Raw genomic sequence first — 12611 nt, 5'->3', positions numbered from 1 at the left:
ATAAAAAGTGGTACACCTATATAGGGCACTTGGCATAAACGGAGCTTGCAGGACTGGAAGTTGCTCTGGGTGAGTCAGTGAATGAGTGCTGAGTGAATGTGAGGGCCTAGGACATTACACTACTGTAGACTTTATAAACACTGTGCACTTAGGCTACACTGAATTTATTAAAACATTTTTTTCTATCTTTAATAATAAATTAATCTCAGCATACTGCAAAAAAAGTACATTAAAAGTTTACTTTATAAACTTTTAAATGATTGTAATCTTTTTTACTCTATTGCAATGACACTTAGCTTAAAACACAAATACAGCCATAAAAAATAGTTTCTTTCTTTAAATTCTTATTCTATATGCTTTTTTCTATTTCTTTTTCTTACTTTTTAAACATTTTGTTAAAAACTAAGACACAAACACATACATTAGTCTAGGCCCACACAGGGTCAGGGTCATCAATATCACTGTCTTCCACCTCCATGTCTTTTCTAACTGGAAGGTCTACAGAGGCAGTGACATGCATAGAGCTGTCATCTCCTGTCATAACAGTGCTGTCATTAGGAATAACTCCTGAAGGACCTGCCTGAGGCTGTTTTACAGTTAAACTATATATATAGATAAAAGTAAAAGAAATACAGTCTAAAATAATGACAAAAAGTATAGTACATACATAGCCAGTAAGATAGTCATTTATTATTATTATCAAGTATTATGTACTGTACATCATTGTATGTGCTAGACTTAATTGTATGAGCTGACTGGCTGTGCCACACCAAGTGGCGTCACCACAACCAAGTGAGTACTGCCTTGTACTATGACATCATGACAGCTACAACATCATCAGGCAATAGAAAATTTTCAGCTTTGTTATAATCGAATAGGACCACCGTCCTGTATACAGTCTCTCATTGACTGAAACATTGTTATGTGGTATGTGAATGTATTTGAAAATTTGACCAGTGCCTTGTAAAGTTTTTCCATGTATAGTGAATGTTTGGAAAATATTTGCTGAATAAGTGCTCTCCAAGCTCCATATGGGGGACCGTCTGACACCTGACTTTTCCTTTTGAATCCCTCTCTACCTATGTCTTCCATGGTACCAATTTGTGAAAAAAAGAGAAAATTATCCCAAGACTTATAAAAAAAAAAATATATGTATATATATATAAAGCAGAACTAACTGATTTAAATATTTATTGAGGGCATGTGGAGAAAAAGGGATTTTCATACATTGCTGGTAGAAATATGAGGTGTTTCTGCCTTTTCAGAAAGCAATTTGCCAGTTTCTATTAAGATGAGAAAATACACATTTCCTTGGATCCAGCACTTACAAATTGTAGAAATCTGTCCTATAGAAACAAAAGCACCAATATGTAAAACATATGCAAAAATGTTTTTTGCAACATTGTTTATGGCAGCAAAATATATGAATATCCATCAATAGTGGGATGGGTGAATAAATTGTGATAAATAGTTATACCATGAAATCTTATAAAGACATTAAAAAAGACAAATTTGAGCTATTCAAGATGGTCTTGTGGAATGGCACGAGGTAATGTTGAGTGCGAATTGCTAGATGCAGAAAAGAGTGTTTAATACAATCTTGTTTTTGTAAAATAAATCATAAAGAAAGTGACATGCATCTATATGTGTGTGAATTATATGAATAAGGAGAAAAATATGAAAGACAAAAAAATGATGATGGTAGCATGGATTACCTGAGGAAGGGGGCAGGGCCAGCATGAAATGCCACTTTGGAGAGAGGGGGAAGTTAACTGTTGAGGAAAAGGGAAAACAACACTGTAGTAAAGAAAGTAACCACATTCGTGCATCTAGGCAAAATTAGGTGTATGTGTGGGTGTGTGCATAAATATATTAAATTAGAAGTAATGCCATAAAATAATAAAATAAGTGATAGCAAAAAATTTATATTAACCCCAATATATTCTGCAAACCCATTCTGACATTGTGTGTATGAATAAGGGAGATTATATCCTACCCTTAAGAATGGTGATGGAAAATGTCTTTTTTCCACAGAAAAGTCCTGTTTTTCCCAGTCTTGGTCATGTGATCACACCCATCTTCCTGTCTATCTTTGCAGAAAATATCCAGACTTTTAAGAATCACTTTTCTACCAATAGGTTGAATGCCCTTCTATATTTTTGGTTTTCTCCCAGTAGATGTTGCTTGCCCTTAGGCAATCAACAATTTGGTAACTATTAACCTGAAAATATTCCCCCCACCCCTTATTTTCCTGTCTCTGCCTGTCAGCCTAGGTCACTTTCAGTCACTTTACAATTTCACACATGTTCACATTTCTGAGTTATTGATACTCACCTTGAGATTTCTTCTTTGAACATGGTAACACCAACATTTCCACTTTTGCTTCCTAGAAAATCTCCAAAAAGAAAAACGATGAAAAATACAGACTCATACTCCATTTTTAGCAAAACTGAAAAATGGCAAAAATTCCCAATTGCAAAGCTGGTGGAAGGGCTGCTAAAAGCAGTGGAGTCCAAGCAAAGGGGGGCACTAGAAGCAGAGAGAGAAATACCATGGCTGGAGAGTTCTGAAATAGCCAGAACCAAGTCACCTGTGGAAAGTGAGATCACACCCTCAGGTGAAAAAATCTAAATCCTAGTGGTTGCTGGAACTCCCCAGAACTGTATTCCTTTCAGGAAACAAAGGAGATGAAGTTAAATGAAGAATTACATAGGTATGCCACATTTGCAGGAAGCTGGCTTCTTCTGAGCAGTGGAGGAGGAAAAAGTCTTTACATTGCAAAAAACCCTATCCTACCTTCATTAGCTGGGGAGAAGGGAAGGATAAACAAACTCACGCACACTAAACAATGTTCCTGTATACCTGGAACAGGAAATCCATGCAACACAAACTGCCTATATATAGTTGTTACATAAAACACTAACCAACTTTAATGGGAGTAATAAAACATGTTCAGCACAAGATCAATATAAGGAATAAACCAGAAAAAGTGATGAAAACAACAGAAAACAATGGCAGAGAAAAAAAATCTGTCCAGAAAAACTGTTACTATCAGGAAGATAAACATCACAACCAATTTTTCCACCATACATTAAATAAGTTAATTATCCTACCACCTCGATGAAGTTAGAACACAAAGCAGAAATTTAAGAGCCCAGAAAAAAGGTAGTATCTTAGTCAGTCAGAGCTGTTACAACAGAATACCATAGACTGGGTACTAAACAACGGACACTTATTTCTCATAGTTCTGGTGGCTAGGAAGCCCAAGACCAGGGCACCAACAGATATCTGGTGGAGGGCCTGCTTTCTGGTTTGCAGATGGCCATTTTCTCACTGTGTTCTCACGTAGCAGGGAGAGGTGGGGGGGCTCATCTCTCCCCAGCCTCTTCTTAATAAGGCACTAATTCCATTCACGAGGGCTCCACCCTGATGACCTAATTACTTCCCAAAGGCCCCACTCACAAATACCATCACATTGGGGATTTAGGCATCCACATATGAATTTTGGGGGGACATGAAATTTCAGTCCACAGCAGACAGAAAGAATAAAAGAAGAGATCATATATGACCTCAGCAAAAAGCATGAAAAAAATTAAGTAGTAAATATTGAACTACCACATAAATAAACATTACAAAGGTATCTATTAAAAAAAATAATTAACTAAAATTGAATAGTGGAGGTAAAAGAAGGAGGGAGAAGGAAGAAAAACTACATTAAATACATCAATGTTTATAGTAAGGAATTAACAGGTACTGTATAAATTAATCATAAAAGTAATCACTAGAACAAAAAAACTATGCTGCTATAGTTTAGAAGAAATACAAACATAAAGCAAAAGATCACATGTTGAAGAAAGGTTTAAAACCAGAAAAAGAAAGCATAATGTAAAATAGTAAGGCAAATATACTTTTTCTATCAGTACTTATAAAGGAGCTAAAATCTCCTGTGAAAAAGAAAAGACTTTCACATTGGGATCACTAAGAATATCCTAATAATGTTTTGGACTTCAACAATAAAGAAAGAATCCCCTGGGAAGTCACCTAAAAGGAGAAAAAAATCAACTGGCTACAGATTTTGCCCAACAACAAAATGGTAAAAGACAACGGAAAAACAGCTATAAAACCTCAAGGAACTAAATGCGATTCAAATACTTGATTCCCAGACAGAAGTTGCTCAAGGATAAAGACAACAGATCAGAACATGAAACCACATGGAAATCGTTTTTCCTGTAAGCCTCTCTTGAGATGTCTCCTAGGGTTTGCAAACTATCGTTCTCGGGTCAAATCTAGCCCTCTGCCTGATTTTGTAAATAAAGTTTCAATGGAATGCAGCCGCACCCAATCATTTATATATTGTCTATGGCTGCTTTTGTGCTGCACAGCAGAGCCGGCAAAGCCTAATATCTGATCTGGCACTTTACAGAGAAAGTTTGCTGATCCCTGCACTAGACTATAAGCTCCTGAAGGATAGGAGGCTTACTTCAGTCCTCCTTGTATCCTTAGCACTTATTCCTGGCATATGGAAATGCTCCATGAATATTTGCCAGATGAATGAGTAAGTAACTTAATTCTTATCCTTTCACCTTGAGCACTCTCACTCTACCTGCCTTCATTGTCATTCTTTGTCATTCTGAATTGTCATTCTTCCCTTGCTTCCCCAAATAGACCCTTGGTAGCAGGGGCATGTAAAAGCTCAATAACTGTGTGGTGAAAGACTGCAAGGAGCTGCAAAGAGTTAACACACCAGGCAAGCTCTTAGCAGACTAACAGGGAGTTAGGTGGTGCAAAATTGCATTTACTGAATTTCTTTTTTTTTGCCTTTTGGATTTTTTATTACTCAGAAAAGCTTCATTTTTTTTTTTTTTTTTTTTTTAAATTTAGCTTTCTGACTCTGTGCTTGTGCCTTCAACACTTTCACAATGATTTTCTGCTTCTCAATAAAGAAAGCGTGCTGGATCCTGTCGTGGACACATCTAGCACACATGGAGCCACCATAGGCCCTGCTGACATGTTTTTTTCGTTTTAGACAACCTCATAAGAACTTTAGGTCTCACAGCACGAACCCCTCGAAGTCTGCCTGGGCGCACGCCACATGCAGATTTTGGCGCTTTCCCAACCTTCTTGGTATAAAGGTAAACTATTCTATTACCAGGGGTTTGGGACAATCCAGTTTTGTTAGAGGCTGTATTGTAGGAAAGCCTACAGCTGTATGTCAAATGCTGGACCATTCTGAGTGCCTCTAGATGCCATCCCTGGAAGAGCTACTGAATTTCTTATAGCTTTAAATACTGCTAAGAATACCTTATATTTGTGCATATTCTGCAGACAACAATTTACTTGCTCTCTTGTCCTTTCTCTGCCTGACTCCCATTAAATTGTGTTCTATTCTCTTGTTTAAAAAAGTTCTAGGGGAAGAAGGGCTATACTTAATCTCAATACTTGCTGTTTAGCAAATATAGAAATTAAACTAAAGGCCTGCTTGTTAAATCAACCCTATTTCTCTCTCCTCTGAGTTATTTTTGTCGCCTTTCCTATACTTCCCCTTTTATTCATGCCGGGCTAATTTAGAAGGCTCTGAACGCTGGGGAAAATGGACACCAACCAGGACACCTGTTTTTCATGAGGGAGTAAAATGATGGTTGAGAACGTGGGCTCTAGAGTCAAAAACTTCAATTTTAAATCCTTGCTTCGTTTCTTACTAGCTGTGTGGCCTTGGATGTGTTATTTAACTCTTTATACCTCGGCTACCACATCAGTAAAATGCATGTCATAATAGTACTACTTTGTAGTGTTATGGGAAAATTAAATGTTTCAATATAGAATAAAGCCCTTCTAATAGTGCTTGGTACATAACAAGCATCCACAAGTATCAGCTAATGTTATTGTCACTGTCATCATCTTTCACTCTTTGCTGTTAAGGGAACAATTAGCTAGGGCTTGGCTTACACAGTGGTATCTGCGGCAGAGCTGAAGAAGAGTTTGGATAAGAGGGCTTGGGATGTGTGTGGCTCTCGGGCTCCTCAGATGAAGTGTTTTCTTTCCCTTGATCTCTGCAGGGTAGAGACTGCCTGCTCCGTAGGCCACAATAGCTCCACATGACATTGATTTCTGTGTGCTGTTGGTCAGGGCCAGTGTTTCTTCAGGAATTCCACTCTCAGTTGGTTATTTAGTGAAGAGGGTGAGGACGATTGTCTACAGCTCCAGGAAAAGTAATTTCTGGGTTTTGTTATTCTTGGAAAACTTGTCGGTACACCTTATTGCTGGTTAAATAGATAAGACTTCTACTTGCTGGGAGATTTCCGTGTATTGGGGACTTCCAAGAAGTGATACATAATGCTGCTTGAAATATGCAGTGTCTTAAGGAGTCACGAATAGGATTCACCTTATTTCAGAGCTGAATAAAGCAGTTCATGTTATAACATGCTTTGTCTGAAAGCAGGAACATCGGTGGTTTAGCTGGGTTTGCCCACTCTGGGACTATAGAAGACCTTCAGTTCATGAGGTCCCAATTGTCTTTCTATAATCACACCTAGAGTGGTTTTTTTAAAAAAAATCTTGGATGTTCTTATGGCAATAAAATGATTAGCTAAGAGTGACTTAATCGACACTCTAAAATTAGAACTATGTTACATTGATTAGATGTAAGCTTTAAAACACTATAACAACACACCATAGAGGTTAGGTATTACATTCTGGTATAAATTTGAAGTTTCTCCTCCCTGAGGAGGGGGTGATAACTGTTAGACACTAAGCCGAAGCAAGTGGCCTTTATTCTGTTTGGATCTGGTGTCTTCCTTGCACTGTGCAAGCACTGTTGACCTCCCTCAGAGAATCCTGAGCCTGCTCTGCTGGCATATTGCTTCTTTTTGTGCCAGCCTAGTACTTTTTACCACAAATTCTTAGACTTTATGATGTACCTGCTTTGCATTCCAGCACAGTCGCCACATAAGGTATCTATAGGAGTCTGGGTCCAGCAAAATACTGGCCTTTACTACTTAACTAATTATGTATATAAATGGCCCCTGTCTGTTTCCTTAAGGCTTTGTATTAGTCCGTTTTTTGTTGCTTATAACAGAATACCTGAAACTGGGTAATTTCTAAGGAAACAAAATTTACATCTTACAGTTTTGGAGCCAGGGAAGTTCACTGTCCAGGGAAGACATCTGGTGAGGGCCTTTTTCATGGTGGGAACTCTCTATAGAATCCCATGGTGCTGCTGGTGATCACGTGGCAAAAATGGCAAGAGAGCTTTTATGTGCTGTCCTTATAAAGTCACCACTCCACACCCATGATAACCCATTAATCCATGAATAAAAGGAGAGGAGTAGGTAAGGGGACAAAGAAACTCGGGAGAGGGAAATAGAATTGACTTAACAAGCAAGACTTTAGTTTAATTTCTATACTTGCTAAATATTGCCCTTCTTCCCTTAAAACTTTTTAAAAGAGAACAGAACAAATTTTAGTGGGAGTCAGGCAGAGAAGATTTTAATGGGAGTCAGGTCCTCATGATCCTCCGAAAAGCCCCATCTTTCAACAGTGCCACATTGGGAATCAATCTTCCACATGAGTTTTGGAGGGGACAAACATTCAACCCATATGAGGTTGGGATTTTTTTTTTATGAGAAATGAAGATTTTTTTCTTTGTATTTTTCCCAGTAATTCATTCTAATGATAGTGAATATGATAATAGAGATAATAATGTTAATGTTAACAGTGATTGCATTTCTACCATGTAATCCTCACGACAATATCTATAAAGGAGGCTTTTATATTTTTCAATATTTAATTATAATTTATATATCTAAATAGATTATATGGAAATATAATTTATTAATAATAATATTATTTAATATTTAATGTTATAACACCTTTTACAGACAGGGAAATTGAGGCTAAGAGAATTTAAGTAACTTTCCCAAGATCGCATCACTGATACATTTTAAAACTGGGATTAAAACTCAAATCCAATTGTCTACAGAGCACCAAATTTTAACCACCAGGATAGTAAAAGAATAAATATTTATAAATAGAATTTTAAATTAAGAGATCAGATGTGCAAATCTAGAGGTTGAGCTGTGGTCTGATGAGGTAACTTGTAATTGCTTGGAAGTAGCCACAGACTGGAAAGGACTCTAAGGATTCCTTTAGTCTGCACCCTGAGCCCACTCTCCCCTACAACTGGACCGTGAATTCTTTAATGACTACTTAAGAGTTCTTAAATATTTGTAAGACTCAAGGACTTCATAGTCTTCAAATACTTTTTGTTTTTCGTTTTATTTTTATTATGAAAAACAAAACCCAAACCTTAATTTTCATTCAACTAAATTAAGGTGTTTTACTTGAGGTTACTCAGACAACAATAGAAGATAATAGATAGCAATTAATTACACTACCATAATTTCCACTTCTCTACATCTTGCATTAGCAGCAAGTAGCATTTTTAACTCCTTCATTAGTTTCTAAGATGTGGGTCATATATGTGGGACTTGGATGAATGAGCAGTAAAATGAGAATATTTAAAATATGAATTTCTTGGTTTCTATGCTCTCAATATTTGGGATAGTGGTGTATTTCCCACAACCCAATTTTAGTATATTTTGTATTCTGTGCATCATTTTGTAAACATAGTAGAGGCCCACCATAAAGCAGCTTGATTGACGTGGTAGAATCTGCCAACTGTATCCTGAGACTTCTGAGCTGGTGTGCAGGGAGGATCTCTTTGCAACCTGTCTCTGATCAGATCAGGTTTTCTCTTTTTCTACAGCCCACCTGCACTGTAGAAGCAGCTATGTTGTTTAGATTGCGGTCGTCATTTTATGTTTCTTAAGTTTATATTCAGGGCCAACAGTGTAAGAGAAAGTCTCTTACATTTCTCTTACTTTATTGTAAAATAAAAGGATCGGCAGTACCTCCCTTCCTTTTCACTATCTCTTTACAGTGGAGATTCCACTGGAGAGGTAGTTAAAGCAGCAGTTCCTGACTTTGATATTGAAGTTTTAGAATCAATGAAGAAAATACCTCCCATCCTAAGACACTGACTTCTTCCCCCAAATCATCTTATTCCTTCAATTCTGATTTACCCTCCATACCAATTTCTGCAGTTTTTGTTTATCATCTTGTAATATTATGCATTTTTACAAACTGATTAAACTTCTTTTTGGAAGTGAGGTATGATATAAATAAATGTACAACTTTATTAGTTATATTTTTTAAAAACTTGCTTTGTGCTTACCTACATTTTGGTTTCTCTTGTCTGGGGCCACTGTGAGATCCACTGTGATATAGTTGTGTTTGGCTGGGATGGATAATGGTGGAGAAGGGTAGAATGAAGACCACGAAGATGAGAGAATTCAATAAGTTCATGGAATTAAGTCAGGAGAAGGGGAAGGAATGGGAAATGGGGAAGGGACAGTGAGGAGGATGGGATGGAGAGAAAACCCCTCTTGTTTCTTATGGGCTCCCTGCCTGCTCTCCATTCCTCGCTATGCCCACAATTTAGTTTCTTCGTGTAGACCAAGAGGCATGGGGTAATGAAAACATTAGTTCTGTGACTAACAAGAAAAGCGACCACTGGTTAAATGATTTAATCTCTTAGGGCTCCATGTCCTCATTTGTAAATTAAAGGAGTTGTTCCTTCCAAGTCTGACCTTTTGGCTTTTTCTGATGTAATTTCTTACTGTGTTCTCTTATGTTCAAACAAAAAAATAAAATGCCTAAAATTCCTTCAATTTATTAAAAATTTTATATTTAGGTGTAATATATATAGTAAAGTACACAAAACTTTAAATATACATCTTTATGAATTTTTACATGTATGTATGTGTGTATATGTATGTATACAAGGATACTTCAAAAAGTTCATGGAAAAATGAAATTAAGATAATATGCATCTTTCCACAAACTTTTCGAAGACCCCTGTACATATATATGCACACACACACATATATACACATACATGTACCTGTGTAACTGCACCTGGATTAAGATATGGAACACTTACAACACACTAGTCCTGCATCTTCCCAGTCAATACTGCACATTCCTTTTGGAGGAAACTATTATTCTGACTTCTATCCTCAAGAGTGGTTTCACCTGTTCTTGAAGTTCATATTCATATTCATAGTGATAATTCATAAATGGAATCACCATTCAGTATGTACTCTTTTGGGTCTGGCTTTTTTGTTCTTTATTGTATTTGTAAAATTCATCTATGTTGTAGTAATAGTTTATTCTTTTTCTAAGTGGTATTCTGCTACTCATAATATACCATTATTTATTTACTCTATTGTTAATGGACAATTGGGTTGATTCTAATTTTTGGTCTATTTGGAATAAAGCCACTATAAGCATTCTTGTACAAGTTTTCTGGTGAACATATGTACTTATTTGTCTAGGGTGTATACTCAGGAATGGAATTACTGGGTAAGAGTTGTACATTTAGTTTTAGGATGAATTGCCAAATAATTTTCCAAAGTGTGCCAATTGACACTTCAAACAATAATAATCAGAGTTCTATTTGTTCTGCATCCTCACCAACATTTGGTATTCTTTTACTTATATGTAAAGGCCGTTGTTCATTTATTCAGTCCTTCATTAACTCTATTAAAAAATATTTATTTAGCTTATAGTACAGCAGGCACTGTGCTATGGAAAATGTGTTGTTTCTGCTGTTATGAACCTCATACTTGAATTAAGGGCCACACAGACCTGTCCAACCTATATTACAAGCACATGTACAATACAGGGCTTTAAGTGTTTTGGGGAACTATATGTTGGGTAGGGAATTTCTGCCTCAATTTTTGGGAATTTACTATGGGGAGGAGCATCTACCTTTTTGCCCATCCTGCTTCCTGGTTCTTATGCAAAGGTGAAGTTGTGGATCTGACTGGTCAGAGCCTAAAATATTAACTAGGCAGCATCACTGGTACAATTCCTGGGTTTCAAATGGCATGCAGCCCAGCTCTGCAATCCTCCTTCACTGTCTGTCTTCTACATGGAAGGTGCAGCAAAACCTGGAGAAAATCAAAGAAGGCTTATGTGAGGAGCTGAGAATTTAGCTGGGTCTTGAATGATGAATGTGTCTTACTGGAGGAAGCTGGGTAATGGTATTCCGGTTAGAGAAAACAGAAAAGACAAACACAAATTAAAATGGTGACATCCAGCAACTGTTGGTAGTCTGGATAAGTTGAAATGCAGGATTTGAGACAAACATAGTAAGAATGAAGCTGCAAAGGTGAAAAATGGAAGTGGTCTTTTATGATGTGCAAAGAATTTTTCCTGTCAGAGATAAGGCTACTGTAGAGATTAACTGAGTGATATTAGGAGATTTTCTATATCAGACCATTTTTGTATTAGTAAAACATGTCCTACATTCTGAAAAATAAAGTTGAAAATGCTAAGTAACATGTGTTCTATTTCTAACAAATATGGAGTGAGTTTGTAACGCTCAATTGTTAGACAGAAGAGTACTATTTGAAAACATTAATACTGATTCCTATAATTTCCAGGATCCTGCTTAGTACTGCGCTTGTAAATACGTCAGAGTAGGGACTGTGTCTCTAGCCTGTTACATCTTAAAATCTGAAGAAATCTCAGAGTAATCCTCAACCCAATGTTCTCATTTTATTTAAAAAGAGAGATTGGTGCTTGTTAGACTAAATTAAATCAGTTTTTACACTGTGCTGCAGCTAGGACATCATTTGCAAGGAACAGAAAATCTAATTTCAATCGACCTTTTCAATGAAAGGATTCATTGTTTTATGTATCTGAGCATCCAGAGGCAGTAAAGTCTTTATGATTGGTTGATCCAGCAGCTTGATGGTCGCACTATGGACTCAGTTTCTTTCCATCGCCCACTCTGGCTTCGTTGGTATCATTTTCCTCCTGAGTCCAGTTCCCCATGGCTTTAAGGTGGCTTCTGTAGACATTGGGGTTATGGGGTTCCTGTTTAGTGCGGGTGAGATACAGAGAGTTTATGCCCCAACATAAAAAGGTCCTGAGGTCAACCCTGATTGGACTGCACAGGTCACATGCCCACCTTTGAACCCATGCTTGATTAAAACCAGGGGTCACCAGTGGGGTGAGGGGAAGGTTGAGCTTATTCTGAGAAAATATGGGATGCATGGACAGGGGTGGCCACCCAAATAAAATCTTGGTGCTATTAAGAAGGGAAAGGTGGGAATTGTATTGGGTGAGCAACCAACTATGTCCATTATAAGCAAGAGCCCTTGACGTAAACTTCTGAACTTTTGGACACCACCTGCTCGGATTCTAGACCTCAGCACTAGGGATATTGATTCAGTAGGTTTGCATTTTAACACATCTCCACTACTGATTGTGGTAATGAACCACATTTGGGAACCAGAAGAGCACATGACTTTACAAAAAAAAAAAAAAAAAAAAGAATGTGTATAAATTGTTTTCCCTTATAACAATAGTACATGTTCATAATCAAAAATTTAGAAAATACAGAAAAGATAAAGAAGACAATTAAAAAGATTTTTTCCCTTGCATGGGAAATGACTATATTTCCTAAAGAGGAATACAGTGTTCGTTAAGTGGAAGTACTGAGCATGAGCTTTGAAAAATCTATTCTGTTCCTTTTTGATGAA

At 37.0% G+C, this 12611-nt stretch overlaps 1 pseudogene; it reads right to left on the bottom strand.

The window, feature by feature from the left end:
* Positions 1 to 427: 427 nt before the first annotated feature.
* Positions 428 to 5228, bottom strand: LOC134390065 (large ribosomal subunit protein eL34-like; annotated as a pseudogene).
* Between the last annotated feature and the right edge of the window lie 7383 nt (positions 5229 to 12611).

Source organism: Cynocephalus volans, chromosome 11 (genome assembly GCF_027409185.1).
Source record: "Cynocephalus volans isolate mCynVol1 chromosome 11, mCynVol1.pri, whole genome shotgun sequence".
NCBI lineage: Eukaryota > Metazoa > Chordata > Mammalia > Dermoptera > Cynocephalidae > Cynocephalus > Cynocephalus volans.
Note: the sequence above shows the minus strand (reverse complement) of the source record. Positions and strands in the feature narration are given on the sequence as shown.